General features: G+C 41.1%; 1 long non-coding RNA gene across 1 annotated transcript; it reads left to right on the top strand.

Annotated features, from left to right (window-relative positions):
• Positions 1-7755: 7755 nt before the first annotated feature.
• Positions 7756-8799, top strand: LOC311103445. Its single transcript, XR_014610087.1, has 3 exons — positions 7756-8192; positions 8515-8618; positions 8773-8799. It is a non-coding gene; the product is annotated as an uncharacterized lncRNA (long non-coding RNA).
• Positions 8800-18275: the final 9476 nt, after the last annotated feature.

Here is an 18275-nt window from a genome sequence, read left to right as displayed (position 1 = left end):
ATTGAAATCTTTGGTTGTTTACTACACTACCTTACTCTGTTTAACACATGGCCTCACATGTGAATCCTTAAAGAGATGGGTTGGGGTAAGGTTTAAGAGGTTGTGAATGATGCGGAATGGGTATAAACAAAGAAGAGCTCTCCAGTAGGTGTACCAAAACATTCAAGGGCCATTTTCTTAAAGGTTTATCAACTTTCAAAGCAGAATGACTTTCCCATTGTTCCTCAGCTGCAGTGTATGATATACCACGTTCTAGCTCAGAGTCTCTACATTTATCCAATGTAAAAAATTAAAGTCAAGAGAGATGCAAGTAAATTTGTTCTAGAAATGCATACTTTATTCATAACAAATATCACAATGAAGTTAATTAATCAAATTGATCATCAACAGTTACACAGAAGTTTCAAATGATATGCAAGGTCAGGGATATCAGCTCATGAAATACATCAAACTATCTGAGAACCATAGTACATGTGCTGGTTGCACCTCTTAATCACATCATTTCAGATTGATTTTCTTTTGACAATGTACATGGGAGCATTATTTCAAGGTGTTGACTATTATACTCAATGAATCTGATATACTGTACACAGTTGTGGGAAAAGTACCCAATTGTCATACTTGAGTAAAAGTAAAGACACCTTAATAGAAAATAACTCAAGTAAAAGTGAAAGTCACCCAGTAAAATACTACTTGAGTAAATGTCTAAAAGTATTTGGTTTTATATATACTTAAGTATCAAAAGTAAATGTAATTGCTAAAATATACTTAAGTATCAAAAGTAAAAGTATAAATCATTTCATCCAATGCGCTTTTAAATTCACAGGTATTATTATATTCTCAAAAACGCCACCAATTGTGTGCTATTCTAGATATCTTAGGCAGAACATCTATCCTCTCAGAACAGAGATTCTATAACTGTTGGCTAACAAAAGAAGTGGGGCACATCAACACACAATTGGACTGCTCTCTGTCTGTCTTACCGGACCTCGTAGGAGTTTCTGATTTGATTCCAGAGAGAGGCCATGAAGAAATCGGACAAAAAGATCCAGATGTCCATTCTTGCTCTCCAAGGCTTTAATAACAGCACTCTTCAGCAACTCTTGCAAGGATAGCTCTTCAGAAGAAACTCCAGTCCAGAAGGACTTCAGTGCATTCAGGTTATTGGTTGTGTAACAATGATACACATAGACAGCAGAGAAAAACTCCTGAATGCTCAGATGGACAAAGCAGTACACCATTCTCTGAGACAACACAGACTCTTCTTTAAAGATTTCTGTGCACACTCCTGAGTACACTGAGGCCTCTTTGACATCAATACAACACTCTTTCAGGTCTTCTTCATAGAACATGAGATTGCCCTTCTCCAGATGTTCAAATGCCAGCTTCCCCAGCTTCAGAAGAGCTTCCTTATCCAACTCCATGAGCTCCTCTTGATCTATCTCATCACTTACATTTACATTTACGTCATTTAGCAGACGCTCTTATCCAGAGCGACTTACAAATAGGTGCATTCACCTTATAGCCAGTGGGATCACCACTTTACAATGTTTTTTTTTTGGGGGGGTTGGGGTTTGGGTTGGGGTAAGGGGGGGGGGTAGAAGGATTACTTTATCCTATCCCAGGTATTCCTTAAAGAGGTGGGGTTTCAAATGTCTCCGGAAGGTGGTGAGTGACTCCGCTGTCCTGGCGTCGTGAGGGAGCTTGTTCCACCATTGGGGTGCCAGAACAGCGAACAGTTTTGACTGGGCTGAGCGGGAACTATGCTTCTGCAGAGGTAGGGGAGCCAGCAGGCCAGAGGTGGATGAATGCAATGCCCTCGTTTGGGTGTAGGGACTGATCAGAGCCTGAAGGTACGGAGGTGCCATTCCCCTCACAGCTCCGTAGGCAAGCACCATGGTCTTGTAGCAGATGCGAGCTTCAACTGGAAGCCAGTGGAGTGTGCGGAGGAGCGGGGTGACGTGAGAGAACTTGGGAAGGTTGAACACCAGACAGGCTGCGGCATTCTGGATGAGTTGTAGGGGTTTAATGGCACAGGCAGGGAGCCCAGCCAACAGCGAGTTGCAGTAATCCAGACGGGAGATGACAAGTGCCTGGATTAGGACCTGTGCCACTTCCATGATACTTCTGGTTCTTCAGGTTGGTCTGAATGAGCAGGACGTGTATGAACATCTCAGTCAGTGTCTTGGGCATCTCTTTTCTCTTGTCTGTACTCAACATGTGCTCAAGGACTATTGCAGAAATCCAACAGAAGACTGGCATGTGGCACATGATGTGGAGGCTCCTTGATGTCTTTATGTGTGAGAGAATTCTGCTGGCCAGGTTCTCATCACTGAATCTCATCCTCATTGAACCCTCGTACCTCTGTCACCTGGTCAACACACTCAGGGGGGATATGATGGGTTGCTGCTGGTCTTGAAGTTATCCAGAGAAGAGCAGAGGGAAGCAGATTCCCTTTGATGAGGTTTGTCAGCAGCACATCTACAGACAATGTCTGTGTTACATCAGACACCATTTAATTGTACTGGAAATACAATGGAAATCTGCTTTCATCTAGACCATCAAAGATGAACATAGCTTTACAGGCAGCAAGTTTGTTCACATCATCTATGTCTAGATCTGTGTGGAAGCTGTTTAGAAGTCAGAGCATACTGTACTGTTCATCTTTAATCAAGTTCATCTCCCGGAAACGTGACTCGTCGACTGATACAGATGATATATGCTTTTCACCACTGGGTCTGGTAAGTGTGGAAAGCGACCTGTTGAAGTCGATAAATGACAAATTGGGCATACTAGAATTGGTCAGTAAGGACGTAAAAGAGTTGAAAACGAGTCTTCAAATGAGTGATGAAAAAGCATTGGTAATGGAGAAAGAAACCAAAAAATTAAAAGTGACAGTCTCTAAGATGGAAACGGACATTAGGGAACTTAAAAAGGAGAACAACCTTCTGAGAGAAGCCTTACTAGACATCCAAACTAGATCGATGAGAGAAAATCTAGTACTTACGGGTATTCAGAAAAAGGAGGGAGAAATAACAGAGAATATTATGAAGGACTTCCTGCATACAGCGCTTCAAATCCCACTCGAGGCTGTCAAAAAAAAAATCCAACTCGAACGTGTACACCGTTTCGGAAAAAGAGGACAGAAATATGAGCACCCAATCGTTGCCAAATTAGCATTTTTTAAGGATAAAGCAATGGTGAAAAGCCTAGGGAAAAGACTTGCTGGCACGAAAATAGGCATGAATGATCAGTTCCTGAGGGAGATTGCAGAAAGGCACAAAGTTCTCTATCCAATCTTCAAGGAAAACAGATTAAAAGGGAAACGTGTTGCACTCGTGGTGGATAAACTGTATATCGACAACCAAATGTTCAGAGACACAAAGACTACTCCATGGCTATTATAAAAGTTGTAATAGAGGAGTCGAATAATGGAGCACCCAATACTAGCAATGATAGGGATTGTAATATTAAAGAACATTTATAGTAAGTATAGTATTTTATAAAAAGATAAAACGATATAACAAGAAAAGATAACAAGCAGAATAATACATTTTTAAATACAACTAATTAGAACATGGCTTTTTTGGCGAGCGGTTGTTGTTTTGGCGGATGGTTGTTGTGGTTGGTCCTGTGTTCTTTCTGGCGTCCTTTCCCCCTTGCGGCAGGTGTGGATGCGGGTGCGTTTGCACGCTCGGCCCATTTCTTCCGCAGTCAACCATGTGGTGTGCATTTTTGTGTTTGGAAAGGTGCGGCGTTAAGTGAGTGAGAGGGGAAATGGTTGCATATCCCAGAGCCGACGGGGGTCTATGAGCAGGGGTAGTGAGAGAGAGCTTTCAATTTTGTGTAGATGAGGGATATACATTTTTAAATATGGTATACATCTAATCTAATTTTTTGTTGTCCTATCATGACGGAATGATCCCTAACCCTATATCCTGGACACCCACCTGAGCGACCCATACACCAAAGAGAAGTTCCCATCTCTTTTATGGACCTGCTGTGAGTATGCAGCCTAAACAGATAAATAAATGCGGTCAGAGACCTACTTGAGTAACACCGCCCCCTCAAGATTCTGAGCCTGCCTGGCAGGGTTGGTCCTACAAAGCCAGAGCCCCCTGATGGGAGAGCATTATATACAAGGAAATTCTCAAAGCTGCTAATGAGAACCTTGACGACCTTTTACCTAGCCGGTGGGGATTCCGGTGGGGTACCCCCACCCAGGTAGTGGCAGTGCTGGCAACACTGGCTGCAGTAACCCATGGGGAGGGGATCACACTCTGACAATCAGAGAGGGGGTTTATCATTGTGGCCCAGGTGGCAGAAAATAATCAAAGGTCTGACTGCACGGAGATGCTTGGGAAAAATGGTTACAACAGGGGATCAGAGTGTTTGTGTCTCAGATGAAGAGGGTGGATCTGATCTCCATCACCTAGGACTTGACATAGATTAAGTAGATTAATCAAATCTCACATTGTTGTCAATTTCTGCTCAATCTGCATGCTTTCTCAACCAGCTGTAACTGTATGTGCACTCGTAAATCAGGTCCTTTCTTGAGCTGGGCTCTGGGATATACAGTCGGGAAAAAAAGTATTTAGTCAGCCACCAATTGTGCAAGTTCCCCCACTTAAAAAGATGAGAGAGGCCTGTAATTTTCATCATAGGTACACGTCAACTATGACAGACAAAATTAGGAAAAAAAATCCAGAAAATCACATTGTAGGATTTTTAATGAATTTATTTGCAAATTATGGTGGAAAATAAGTATTTGGTCAATAACAAAAGTTTCTCAATACTTTGTTATATACCCTTTGTTGGCAATGACACAGGTCAAACGTTTTCTGTAAGTCTTCACAAGGTTTTCACACACTGTTGCTGGTATTTTGGCCCATTCCTCCATGCAGATCTCCTCTAGAGCAGTGATGTTTTGGGGCTGTCGCTGGGCAACACAGACTTTCAACTCCCTCCAAAGATTTTCTATGGGGTTGAGATCTGGAGACTCCAGGACCTTGAAATGCTTCTTACGAAGCCACTCCTTCGTTGCCCGGGCGGTGTGTTTGGGATCATTGTCATGCTGAAAGACCCAGCCACGTTTCATCTTCAATGCCCTTGCTGATGGAAGGAGGTTTTCACTCAAAATCTCACGATACATGGCCCCATTCATTCTTTCCTTTACACGGATCAGTCGTCCTGGTCCCTTTGCAGAAAAACAGCCCCAAAGTATGATGTTTTCACTCCCATGCTTCACAGTAGGTATGGTGTTCTTTGGATGCAACTCAGCATTCTTTGTCCTCCAAACACGACGAGTTGAGTTTTTACCAAAAAGTTATATTTTGGTTTCATCTGACCATATGACATTCTACCAATCCTCTTCTGGATGCACTCTAGCAAACTTCAGACGGGCCTGGACATGTACTGGCTTAAGCAGGGGGACACGTCTAGCACTGCAGGATTTGAGTCCCTGGCGGCGTAGTGTGTTACTGATGGTAGGCTTTGTTACTTTGGTCCCAGCTCTCTGCAGGTCATTCACTAGGTCCCCCCGTGTGGTTCTGGGATTTTTGCTCACCGTTCTTGTGATCATTTTGACCCCACGGGGTGAGATCTTGCGTGGAGCCCCAGATCGAGGGAGATTATCAGTGGTCTTGTATGTCTTCCATTTCCTAATAATTGCTCCCACAGTTGATTTCTTCAAACCAAGCTGCTTACCTATTGCAGATTCAGTCTTCCCAGCCTGGTGCAGGTCTACAATTTTGTTTCTGGTGTCCTTTGACAGCTCTTTGGTCTTGGCTATAGTGGAGTTTGGAGTGTGACTGTTTGAGGTTGTGGACAGGTGTCTTTTATACTGATAACAAGTTCAAACAGGTGCCATTAATACAGGTAACGAGTGGAGGACAGAGGAGCCTCTTAAAGAAGAAGTTACAGGTCTGTGAGAGCCAGAAATCTTGCTTGTTTGTAGGTGACCAAATACTTATTTTCCACCATAATTTGCAAATAAATTCATTAAAAATCCTACAATGTGATTTTCTGGATTTTCTTTTCTCAATTTGTCTGTCATAGTTGACGTGTACCTATGATGAAAATTACAGGCCTCTCTCATCTTTTTAAGTGGGAGAACTTGCACAATTGGTGGCTGACTAAATACTTTTTTCCCCCACTGTAACAGCCGTTGAGTATCTGATTTTATGGTGGATTGTGGATGAGGGGGTTTGAGTGTGTTGGAGTATGTGAGTATGTGCGTGTGTGTTTGTCCGGCATCTGTTGTGGGGGGGTGGGGATGTTGGGGGGAGGGGGGAGGGGGGTATGGGATGGACCTCGGGAATTATTTGCTAGGATAATAATTGCTTGTCAATAAATGAAATGTAATACAATGGCAATCCGGGTTATATGTTAAAATCCTACGCATGAACTGCCGACATTATTACGCATATTAATTGATAATGATGGAAAATAGGATATGCATATTTTTTTTATAGTTATATATATATATATATATATATATATATATTAGGGGTGTAACGATCCATCTACTACATCGATGTATCGATTTATATTCCTATGATCCAACTACATCGATCTGTGCTCGGCGAGTTGGCCTTTTGGACAACATATATCGATCTAACATCGTTTTAAAATGTAATAAATCGATTGTATCGATACTAGGAAATAACCCATTGGATTTAAGCACGTCAGACTTTATATGGATGTTTTTTCTTAGCACTTTTAATGATAAAGGCTTTAAACATTACTCGATTCAGTCTGCCTATCCGTGACGTCATCGCGCCAACAGCAGCGCAAAGGCGCAAAGACAACCAAACATAGCATGGCGGACTACAGAGGAGAAGCCGACGAGCGAGAAATTATCAAGCCACCATTGCGGTCCAGTGTGTGGAAACACTTTGGCTTTTGCAAAGACGGAGATGTTCTAAATAAGTTGCTCGCTGTTTGTAGGATATGTAAAGGTCAAGTAAAGTACAACGGCAACACGACAAATCTCTCCAACCACCTACTAAGGCGCCATGGGATTTCACACAACACCGACCGTCCAGGCACCTCTTGCAGCGTTCCCGCTGCTACAGCAGCGAAAGGTAAAGTCAACTCTGCAGAAGCCTCAGGTCTCGCCTGAATGTTTAGTCAGAGACTAGGCCAAAACTCAGTTCGGGCGAAAAACATCACGGCAACAATTGCCAAGTTTATCTGCAAAGACATGCGACCCTACAGTGTGGTTGAAAATCCGGGATTCCGTGAAATGATTCAAACATTGGAGCCAAGGTACAAAATACCAAGCCGACCACACTTCTCAGAAAAGGTTATTCCTGCATTGTACGAAAGTACTAAGAATGATGTGAAGCTGTCGCTTTCTCAAGCTGAACGAGTAGCGATAACGACAGATGGCTGGACGTCATGCTCAAATCAAGGGTATGTGACAATTACCTCTCATCACATTGATCCGGAGTGGAAAATGAAGACCTTTGTTCTGCTAACCAGAGTTTTAAATGAAGCCCATACTGGTAAAAATATTGGCGCGTTACTGCGTGAAGCCTGCATGGAGTGGAAAATCTACGACAAGAATCCTGCCATCGTCACAGATAACGCCAGGAATATGATTGTGGCCGGTGCAGAAGCCCAGTTCAGTCCACACATTACCTGCTTCGCACATACACTCAACCTTGCCTCGCAGAAGGGTTTGGGGGTGGACCGTGATTCCAGGTTGTTGGGGAAAGTGCGAAAAATTGCTGGATATTTTCACCGCAGCCCGATTGCATGTCACGCCCTACAGGAAAAACAAACTCTGATGGATTTACCAAAACATAAACTGATCCAAGACATAATCACCAGATGGAACAGTTCATTCGAAATGCTTGAACGTTTTTTGGAACAACAGCCAGCTATAATGGCAACTCTGATGTCCAAGGATCTACGAAAGGGGGTCACAGATGTAGGCACGCTGAGTGAGAGTGATATTGCCAACATGGATGACATTGTTCAGTTGATGGGTCCTGTCAAAATGGCAACCACTGTGATGTGTGAAGAAGACCAGCCAACTCTCTCTGTAATTGCTCCTCTTCAAGCAAAACTGCTGAAACACCTACAGCCATGCGAAGACGACTCAACCCTGGTTGCAGAGATTAAGAGGGTGATGGCCAGTGACCTCTCCACACGCTACAGAGGCACCCAAGATGCTCTCAACATAGGTAATTAATTTGGAGTCTTAATTAAAATCAACTTGGTTAATATTTTAGGTTATTAGACTGTATTAATTTGTAAAATGCCACACCTTTGCGTTTTCAAGTTTGAATTTGAGTTGTTTTTTCATATGGAAAAGTAAACAAGATATCTGCAATACAATTCTTAGTTCATGGTGGCTTTACATCATCACTGTGCCACATTTCTTTTAAACATACTAAAGTTTAATCTTCTGATTATTTTGTGTATGAGGAGGTGGTCATCACTTGCAATTTCAGGTCAACTTAATTTAATAATGCAATGAATGCAATATTCTTGTTCTTTAAACAGCATCAGCGTTGGACCCGCGATTTAAAGAACTGCCCTACCTGGAAAAAGAGGACAGAGAACAGGTCTACACAAAACTGGTTTTTGAGGCAGAAGTGTCCCACCAGGTAACTCTTCTCTCCTCTTTCCTCTGCTCTTTTCTCTTCTCCCCTTTCATTTGTCCTCTCTCAAATCTCATCTGTTCTTTATCTTCCTCTAAATTTATGTGTGCAGTATTACAGAGCAGAAATTTGAACAGTTCACACATTCTTACATCAATAGATGCAAGCAATGGGAAATCAGGAGGAAGAGGAGGGAAGCTCAAGCACAAAGCTGTCAGGATTCAATGAAGAGACCACAGGTGTGTTTCATGTGATACCAATAAAAGATTGTTGTTGTTTTGTATTAATGAGAAACATGACTATATTTTGAAATATATTTCTTATATTGTAGCTCCAAATGAGTCACCTCCTTGTAAGAAGAAAGCCTTAGATGCGCTGTTTGGCGATTCCTTCACCCAAAGAGAAAGAAAATCCACAAGCGAGACAGCCAGAGCAGAGGTGTTAAAGTACCGAGCAAAAGATGCGTTGCCTTTGACTGAAAATGCCATGAAGTGGTGGAGATCTCAGGAGAAAGAGCTACCTGTATTTTCCACCCTTGCTAAACGGTACCTGTGCATTCCAGGCACCAGTGTGCCAGCAGAACGAGTTTTTAGTACTGCTGGCGACATAGTGAACGCACAGAGAAGTGTTCTGCAGCCAGATCATGTTGATCAGTTGATATTTTTGAAAAAAAATCTGTAGTCATTGAAGAGTAGCCTAGTAGGTTACACTTGATCTTTTGTTGAATATTGTTTGTTTATTAAAATGAGTAGTAGCAGGTTCATCCACTGCTCATTCAACCTGAAGAAATGTTGGTTGCACTTTATTTTTTATATTAATACTGTATGTGTATTGTAATGTTGAAAAACAAAAGCAGAAGTAGCAGGTAAACCTACTGTTAATTCAACCTGAAGAGATGTTGGTTGCACTTTATTTTTGATATTAATACTGTATTTGTATTGTAATGTTGAAAAACAAAAGCAGAAGTAGCAGGTAAACCTACTGTTAATTCAACCTGAAGAGATGTTGGTTGCACTTTATTTTTGATATTAATATTGTAATATTTTTATGTTGAAAAACAAAAGCAGAAGTAGCAGGTAAACCTACTGTTAATTCAACCTGAAGAGATGTTGGTTGCACTTTATTTTTGATATTAATATTGTAATATTTTTATGTTGAAAAACAAAAGCAGAAGTAGCAGGTAAACCTACTGTTGAAATGTTGGTTGCACTTACTGTACTTTTATTGAAAATGTATTGAATATTGAAAATGAGATCAGACAATTTTAACTTCCTGTTAATTCAACCTAAAGTGTTGTTTGCACTTTATTCAAATAAAATGTGAATGCATTTGCCATTCATTGTTGTTTACTTGTTTATTTATATTCATAATTAATTGATACCTGATTCCATTACAAGAAACAGGAATCTAGGAAACTTCACCTGCACTGTCCAGTATCCAGGTATTTATTTCAGTCACACTGGTTGAATTTTTGGCTAAAAGGTTACTGAATCGATTTCAAGTCACTGAATCGTTTCGGATCGTATCGTTCTAAATGAACCAATATCGTCCTTGAATCGTATCGACAACCACGAATCGTGATACAAATCGAATCGTTGTTAAAACGAATCGTTACACCCCTAGTTTACACTGATACGTTCTCATACTTACAGCTATACATACTCACACTTTCATACTCACATTCACACACGAACCCCACCTTCAACAGGTCTGATCACATACAAGGCCCCTGGATAGGCAATCGAGTAGGCTACTTCCTTACATCAAACTAGATGTAGCTCCGGCGCTGATGTGCTCTGGCATTTGCAGGACAGAGCGTACTCACCAATTCTTTCCCTCTCACTGTTTATTCTCTTCCCCTGTCCCCCTTGCGCCTTATCGCTCTATATTTGTATCTGTTTATGCAACCTATCTTCCTTGGCCATGCATGTATGTGATAGAGACAGAGATACTAATACTTTATGGGAATTAACCCTGTTCTTAGAATCAGCACTGTAGAACATAGCGTGTATAATAAGTATAGTGTTAATTGCTGTGTAGCCTAAGTTGCCTCTGGCTATGAATGTTTCTGTACTTGTATCAGTAAATTTTTGGCTAATAACATAGACCTAACAATTATTGTAAATGTGTGTTTACCTTGTGTTATAATAACCTATTTTCAATATAAATGATAGGACTGACTGAAAAGCTGACTTCCTCCATTATAGGCTCCTGGTTGTAATTATTACATGTGTAAGCCCACAACAGCATTGCTGTTAGATAGCTTCATTTATTTAGTTAGCTATACGAAATTAATAATAGCCTAAAACTTATATTAGCTGTATGGCTAGCTTTATTCAAAATAGCAGAACATACTGCCAGGCGACAAGTCAGCTCTCCCGCGCTGCCTCTCTTTACGCGAAAATCGTCATGCAGACTTGTGCCCTCATGGAGATTCCGTGCAGTGGATAATTAATACTGAGGTATTAATTTGTGATACTTCACTAGGCTAAAACAAGGTTTACTCGTTCATTCGTGTCGGTCAACCACTGAAAACATAAATGTGTCAAACTTTGTCTGCCTCTTCTTATCCATTTGGTGGAATTTCAACCATGCTCCGTCTTCTCTGCTTCCCACCCCTCCTCGTGCACTTCTCCAATCCTCCCTCTCAGTCTCACAACAAGAGGATAATGCTAGTGTCTCGTTTCCCCTAGCAACCAGTTGCTATAGGAATATTCCTTAGTAATTCAAAGTGTTGATGATGATGATGAAGAGTCCAGATGTATGACCACGATAGTTAGATTAGGCTAGTTATTCAATCAAACACATTTATTTTACAATTATAGATTATAAATGTGTCTCTTATAAACGTCTGTGTGCAGTTACAGGTAGCATACTCCAAAAACTAGAGAAAATTCGACAACAAATATATTAAATCCACCTTTTGCACAGTCCTCGGCATTTTAGCTGTGCACATCTCACATTTCCCAACACCGTTGCAGTAACTAGTCGTTTCTATGCGAAGCGGCTGCCGCTTGTAGAAGTAGCCTTAATGACAGCACTTCCCACAGTGCGACCAAAAGAAAGATCTACACATATGAAAGCGGTATTTATCGCTCAATACAAAAAGTGGATTTAATATTTTTCTGAATATTCTCTGTTTTTTGGAGTTCCACCTGCAACTGCACACAGATGTTCATAAGAGACAAGTTTCTTCCGAATCGAGAACAAAGAAAGTATCGCCAAGGTTTGTAAAAAAATATCCTGATTATGGTAAACAGCAGCCTATGCAAGATCTCAGATGAGCTTTAGCTCTGCCACTGAGGTTCGTGTTTACATGGCTATCTAGCAGTAATGTTGGAGGCTACTGGCTTTGATCCAGTTAGTCTACTGGGAGGAGAAGATTTGTCTTTCCCCAGGATACCCTTGCTTGTGGAGATAATGCTAGCAACCGAATGCTTTAATAAAGGATGAAGGTATAGTAGACCCAAGTAGCCTATTGTAAACTGTAACACATCTCACAATTAGAGTAACATGCAATTTTATCATTGGGGACATCACACTTTGTGCTATAGAGTATAGACTGTTGGGTTTAACAACATTTCCAAAACTCCATACCTGATCATAGGCTTTTGTTTTGAAATGTGTATGCCAGTAATGTTAATTTTATCACCAGCACTTTTGGAACCATAGCACCACTGTAGCTATATAATCCATCCACCTTGACTGATGACTGTCAATTCCTGCTGGAAGTTTCTAACTTTCACAGACTAACCAATCTTTTCTAACTTTCACAGACTGACCAAATTTTTTTCACAAACGTTTTTAGAGTAAGATTGTTGGTCATGAAGATGTCCCTTTCCTAAAATAGTGTAGCAAACAAGGGGCGGGGAAGCGAACCCAGGTTACATGCGTGAAAGGCACACACCCTACGCATCGCTCCAACAGATTTAACCCACTTGGTCAGAATTGTAATGTGGCTCACTGTATTAGCGAGGATCACTACACCGTTTCGACCACTTTGACCACCAATATGCAGCCTACAGTTTTTTAGAGAGACAATAGATTTGTGGGAGTCCTTCGTAATTAAAACACTAACCAGCCGTAACATACGCATTCGATTTCTATTGTCTGCCATTTTCTTTTAGCCTCATTACTTTTATCTCCTAATGAAGATTTGTGTTGGTGTACTGGTTTTCCTCAACAGCCACCCTCTTTGGATGTATTATTGTTGCCGGCTGTACAGCCAGAGTTTGTGTGCTCGCCCAGGGTTTACATTTTAGTCTATTTTAGGATTAGGGTTATGTCATGAAACGTGGGCTACTAGGCCTACATTATAAATATGACACCATCAGCATTTCACTTTGGATATGAATAATCCAAATTATCAATCAGTTATCAAAACGCTCAGATATAACCACCAGGGCAGGAGGGCGAAGAGATGAGAAGAGTAGGCTATCTCAGCTGATTTATGCAGGATATTTAAAATAATAATGTAAAACATATCTGTAGGCTTTTTAGTAACTATTTGAATGATGTTTTAGTCCAATGCATGTTGGTTGAACGCTTTGACACCTTGAACGTGAAAGTGAGGGGTTCAGTGAGTGTCTCCGCCTAGAACATCACAGAGCTGATGAACGCAGCAACGTTCTTTTTCAGAACCATGGCGAGCGCATTGTGACGCTGTCCCTTCTACTCCTACTCAGAGCCATAGATACAGTATTTTCTAAATGGTTATACTCCTACTGTTCTCTAAACAATGGTTTCATAGTTTACAATTGTATAAACTCCCAAATCATGCTCAAAATTCAATTTAATTGATGTCACTGTTGAGTGTTTTTTAATCAGTTTGATAAACATGTTTATCCCATTGTGACACAGCCAACCATGACTTATGGAAGACTTTGACGTATTAATGGTCCCTATAAAACCCTGTAATTCTAAGAAAGAATTGTCAGATGGTTTTGAACTCAGTCAAAATCACTGCAGTATGTAGAGCGATAATGAGTAGGTCTATGTTCAGTCGTTTGTTGAAAGCGACCCCGCTGAGATTCCTCCGCGAGAGGTCGCTTCTGTGTGCAGCTGACCTGTTGTTTGCGACCGGTTCGGCAGTCTACTTTTATAATAATAATAAGCCATTTAGCAGACGCTGTTATCCAAAGCGACTTACTGTCATGCGTGCATACATTTTTTTTGTGTATGGGTGGTCCCGGGGATCGAACCCACTACCTTGGCGTTACAAGCGCCGTGCTCTACCAGCTGAGCTACAGAGGACCACATGTAGCAAATATTACGGTATCGGTGAGGATGCACTGGCCACCGTGGAGAGCGTGGACCGTGTTGTCACTGTTGAGGAGGGTAAGTTTACATATTTGACAATGTCTAAATAGTAATAGTCCCAAATGCCACCCAATATCCTATTTCTTATTTTGACCAGGACCCATAGCTCTATGGTTAAAAGGCGCTGGTCAAAAGTAGTGCACTAAATAGGGAATAGGGTGTCATTTAGGTAGCAATCATGGTGATGACATTTTTTACAGTGTAGCCCTAGATTAACAACAACAAACAAACTTGCTCCTTTGAAACCAAACCGTTGCTTTAGGTTTAATTGAACATGTTGGTACATTATGCAGACACATAAATACATTTGATGTCATACAATATAAAACACAAGTAAATATATGATCAGCCTAATAACTACATGGACAGATGTCTGGTGTCTTGTAGCTAGTATTTCTTAAACTTAGAGAAAAAAATCCTTTATTGTTTTTCATAAAGATAATGCGCCCACCCTGGACCAGGAGGACCCAGTCCTTGTTCAGGTAAGAATGCTGCAGGCCTATCAATAGCTTGGGTGCCAGTCTTTCTGCTCTCTTGCCAATTCCATCGTGGCAATATGATATTGGCATCACAATCCCATAAGGAGTGGACAGAGAGCTGAAACAGACTGGCACCCAGGCTATAACAATACTGCTTCATTAGCAGGATTGGTTCAATAACAATCTGTCATTCAAACTGTCATTTTACTGACTCATAAATTGATCCTGATTTTCTTCCTTAGTATGTGGTTGAGGAGGTTGGGCACCGGCCCTGTCTGGCTTTAATCCCTTGGTCTGGACCTCTGTGGGTTCCCAGCTCTGTAAGTCCATCCATTCTGATACTCTTTGGTCTTCTCTCTGGTCTTAAAACTGGTTTATGTACTTTAAACATAAACATGACGTTTTCTGAAGAACAATATGGAAATACATTTCTGTAAACATATTCCCTATTTTTTATAACTGCAGCCAACATATTACCTTACCCATGCTGGGAGGATGCTGGTGAGAGAGCTGGCAGTGTTAAACACACAGGTAACCAAACACATTATTAACCAAAGCTCATCTGATCTTATAGGGAGAATTTACTTTACCCTGTTCCTTTTTTTTCACAGACTTCCAAATTGGTTATTGAGGAGCCTACCATTCACCTCACTGAAGCTGGGAGGCTAGTGCTTGACGAACTGTCAGCACCTTCAGATAGCCATTCACAGGTAGTCAATCACATTATTAGACAGTCATAGCTGATTAGTAATAGTACACATTACCATGTCCTCTATCTCCACAATTGTGTGTCTTATTAATCACAGAGCAATCTCTATAATTAGGGGATGTCTTTGTTTTTCAGCCAAATAGGGAAGACTCTGGTTTTCCCTATGAGAAGTTGCAGCTTGTTGGGAACTGGGGTTCGTTTAATTTCCATTACTGGAATATCCATTATGGACGAGTGCAGGTACTTCAGACATATTCTTAACATTTATGAACACACCTGTGTATTTGAACTCCCAATTGTCTCTGGGCTTTCTTTTGTATGTCTGTCCCTAATTGAAACCTAGGGGAAACTTGTCGTACGAACATCATGTGGGCTCTATATCACTGCCAGGGATTATACTCAGAACTGAAATCGCCTGCCAAATGTTATAGACATCTACAGCTAACATATAGAGAGAGGTCTGGAGACTGAAGGAGTTTTTTCTTTATAGCAAAATGAAGAGGACATGCATCACCTGTGCATTGTGAGGGGAGTGGAGAAGCAGCTGTGGTGGAGCAGAGTCATCCAGGAAAAAATCCTGGACCCATGGGTGAGAGATTCTCAACTGGTCTTTCGTCTCAAATGCACCTGATTTGTGTCAAATGACGCACATGCTATAGGTCTACTTATATTTCCTGGATGAAATGTAATGTTTCTCTGTCTCTTTTAAAGGGTCTCGTCCAGGTGGTCCTCACCAACAAGAAGCTGACTGGTATTAAGGTACAGTCAGGCAATTTTTCACAGAAAAAATGTAAAGTGGCAAATGTCCATTTACCTATTTGAATAAATACATGTTGACAGAAAATGAAATTACACGTTCTAATCTCTTGCCTCATTTTTAGTTCCTTGGTAGAAGGATCCATGGACTCATGTCCTGCCTTGTCAAGAGGAGGTCTGAGTTCACCTATTATGAGGATGCCCAGGTACACCCCGTTGTTTCTCTGTGTTATGATTTATTTCAGTGTTTGGTTGAGGGGTTTTCAATATGGTGGTTTTCAGTGTTGGGCTGACAGTGTCACATGTTGTGTGTTAAACAGCAGGTGGATATCTCCACCACAGTGGAGGGGTACCAGGAGAGGGGGGATGAGATGATGGCATATCAGTTCTCCACCTCTGACATCATCACCACCCCTCATGAGCCGTCCTCTGGCTCCTCTCACCAGTTCCCCCAGAATTCTCCGCCTCCCCCTTTCCCTTCCGATTCCCCTCCAAGTCCCCCTCCACCTTACCACTCCACCCAGGACCAGGACCAGACCCCTGACAGCACTCCTCAGGTAAAACTCTTTCTACAGTCAATAATTCTTATTTCATTTGTACTTGTGTGTACAGGTGTGTGTCATTGTTTTGGTATCGATAGGTTTGTGTTGTCTGTCAAGGGTCAAGTTGTTAGGTCAAGATGAAAGTATTGTTATGATGTCACTGAATGTTTTGTCTGCTTCAGTTGATGTTGCAGGTGAAATGCAGTTTAGTAGAGTTTAAGTTAATGTGATGTCTGTTTTAGGAGTTTGAGGAGGAGTTTGTGGAGGAGCAAAATAATGCTGCAGATGTGCCCCAGTTGCGGTGGGTTCGCTTTCATGTGTTCATCTATAGTAAAAACCTTTGCTTTGAAATAATCTGCCCAATATTGTAGTTATACAGATGTAGGATCTAAATTTGAGACAGTTTGCTACAGCAGGAAAATAATCCTGCAGCAACAGGATACATTTTTCATTAGGGCAAATCGAGTCTAAAATTTAAAAGTGGAAATTACAAACTTGAAAATTCCAAATACGCTACAAGTTTGCATTTCCTGCCGTGCCGGAAAATTCTCAGCAACAAAAGAGTGATCAAATTAAGATCCTACATTGGTATGGTCTTTCTGAATCCTGCAGTTATAATATAGGCTAACATAAAATTATTTCTTAATTTCATGGCACTGATGTTTTAGCTTCTTAGGTTGAACATTTGTTATTGAACATTTCTATTTACAGGCGTTACTTTGAAAACCAAGGGACAACCAACTTCTCTCTGAGGCTGGCCGGTATCAGACGTGCTATGGAGGTGAGAAAATGTGAATTTAGCACCTTTTGTATTTCACTTCATGAACATTTCTGGACTATTTGTAAATGTACTGTCTTGTTCTCACAGGCTCTGACATCCTCAGACAGTACCTCCCTCAATTACCTCACCCACGCTGGGAGGATGGTGTTGAGTGGACTATCCGAGCTCAACCAGCAGGTAACCAATTACATAATTGTGCAACGTTCATCAGACCAGATATATAGTTCCCACTGGGCACAGATGTCATTTCAACGTCTCGTTTTGATTTACATTTGGTTGAGTTGTCAACTAATGTGAATTCAATGTGAAATCCCCCCAAAAATTAACGTAATTGGATTTAGGTTAAAATACGAAATTCCCTTACGTTGATGACTTCTTTCAAATCCAATCAGTTTCCCACTTTGATTCAACATCATCACATTGACATTTTTTATTGATACAGCATTGATTCAACCAGTTCTTGCACAGTGGGTTACCTTTAGGCAACAGTGATTCATAGGGTTTAGTTGAAAAGTTTCAACGTCATACTAGCCAAACAATCGGAGGCCCTTTGAATTACAGACCTGAATCTTTGAGTTTATGATCTAAGTTTTAAGGAATTTTATGATTGTTTTGTTTTGAGGACGTGAGGCAGTTTCAGCAGGCCTACGACCTACTGGTGAACTTCATTAATGAGCCAGCAAACAGGGAGCGACTAGAGCAGGAGATGGCTCTCGTAGGAGTAGGTCTACATACAAGCTTGAGCGTTAGCTGCAGGCACCGTCTTCTCATCTAACATCTACTCAATGAGACTTTCTAAAGTGCTTGTCAATGAAGATTATGTAATTATCCTATTTGTTTGACTTCAGATCGACCGCATCAACTTCGCAGATGTTTTTTATGAATTCGTTCTACTAAGCCTTCTAGAAGGAAAGACATCTCTTCCTATATCTGTAAGTGGCCCTAAGAATGGAACATCCTGTTGTTTATCTATGCTATACACACTGTTGTCATATCAGATCTGTAGACACTCACTCATGTCCCCTGTTCCTTCTCCAGAAGCCTGGTAGCTTCCTTTATCTGCTCCTGGAAGTCATA

Source organism: Coregonus lavaretus (genome assembly GCF_964263955.1).
Source record: "Coregonus lavaretus genome assembly, chromosome: 28".
NCBI lineage: Eukaryota > Metazoa > Chordata > Actinopteri > Salmoniformes > Salmonidae > Coregonus > Coregonus lavaretus.
Note: the sequence above shows the minus strand (reverse complement) of the source record. Positions and strands in the feature narration are given on the sequence as shown.